A 1,933-nucleotide genomic window follows, 5' to 3' on the forward strand; every position below is an offset into this window, starting at 1 on the left:
ACCTTGTTTGCATCACCCTTGTTATAGCCTTTGATCCACTTAAACACTTCTATTAGATCACCCCGCACTCTGCCACTGGTCTACGTTCATTGTGGAAGTAGAATACAAGGGAAGAGAGGGGAACGGGGCTAGCGGGGATGGGGAACTGCAGAAGTTTGTGGTAATAATCCTCATTGACACACCTCTAAACTCCAAGCACTGTGAAATACATCTTTAAAATGTTAATCTTTAGAGCGAATGTAAGTTTGTTATTTCTTGGCTGTGTATAAAATTTTAGTACTTGGCTCCTTAGTCTTTAGCATAACTATTACGTAAATAAGATAAAATCAGATCTGGTGGGTGATCGGGGAACATTGTCGTCCCTGCCTACCTCCTATGCTAATTATTCATTGCCCTTATGTATTCAGTGGTCAACGTACAGTACCTACTACCCAGCACCCAGTACATAATAGATATATTCCCTCTGATACAGTTATAGAGTACCCAAAATGTGATATTCATGAATTGTCCCTTCTCATTACGGTTCTGTTTCTTTTAGCAGTTGTTCCCTCCGCTGTAATGACGTCACTTGATTCTGATCCTTCTCATGCAAGGCGACTTTATGCAGAGGATAAGTCTCGAGATTGGTCGAGTTTCCTCCTTAATGAAGAGATCTCAGGGAACTGAATCAAATACTCTGCCGAGTTAATAACATAATGAAGGAGACTGCAAGAGATCATAAGGCCTACACTAGGCAGTTTACCAAGGCCGACTTTCCATCGTTCCCATCCATAAAGTTATCTAACCTCCTTAACAACCAATGTCAATGCTCACTAGATGGTTACTAAGCCTATTCCATTCGTAAACTACTCTAGTGGTAAACCAGATCATGCCCATTTCCCTCTTAAATCTAAATTTGTCCAATTTAAATCTATTACTACGAGTCCTGCCCTGGTGTTTTAGTATGATGACCTTATCGGATTAAGAACAACAGGGTGAGTGGCGGCTGGTACAGGGTTATTTGGAATGAATATAACGACTTTTAGGTACGCCATCAGAGTAAGTTAGCGGGATGGAAGAGGTGGCAGAAGATTCGGCGTGTTTGTACCGTCATGCTACAGTCCTCAAAACACCCAAGATGGCTTTTTTTCAGTGATATGTTTTTATGTAGTACGTAGCTTACAGTTAGGTAATTATTCTGGAATAGATAAAAAAGCAACAAAATGAATTTTGTACGATGAAAAAAATCTGGGTAGGTAAACATTTTGTTGTAATGCCTGCCATTTATTTTATGTTATATTTATTTGTTTGTTATTGTTTGTTTATAATTATTTGCTTAATTTTAGTTTATTACTAGTTATCTGTCAATCTACTATAATTTACTATTTACCTGTTTATTATCTAACTATACCTATGATTTTATTGTCATTTATGTTATAATCTATTTCTTTTTCTTTTATTTACTTATCATTATTATACTTTTTCCGCATCCAACCTAGTTATGGACCAAAAGGTCTCCTATCGGCAATCTCCTCCCTTGTAATACTTTGGGAATGTACCTCAATTTTCAATTTCCATTCTTACTCGAATGTTCAATCCATGTACAAAATGAGACGTATTTTGTTACTGTTCTCACTATCATTTATTCATCACTAATTCTTAAAACATAAATCTTGGATATTGGTTTCACATATACATTATTAACCCAGCTCTTGTTGTTTCTAGGAAATGTGTCTTCAAGGCCTGACGGTTGTTGTTGTGAAGTTCTCGTTGGAGCCTTGAAGGCAGTGGCGTCCTTCGTCCGACTCGGTCGTTGGTTCCCGAGGTTGGAATAACAAACATCATCTCTTTCCAAAAAAGGGGAAATGGTTTGCCATGGGTACTGTTATGCCGTTGTATCTCCTACAACTCTCCATCCTGATAACTAGGGCTTGAGAGACAAAGAAATTTTCAA

The sequence above is a fragment of the Oratosquilla oratoria genome, chromosome 18 (assembly GCF_046742065.1).
Source record: "Oratosquilla oratoria isolate Oo_2021 chromosome 18, ASM4674206v1, whole genome shotgun sequence".
NCBI classification, from domain to species: Eukaryota; Metazoa; Arthropoda; class Malacostraca; order Stomatopoda; family Squillidae; genus Oratosquilla; species Oratosquilla oratoria.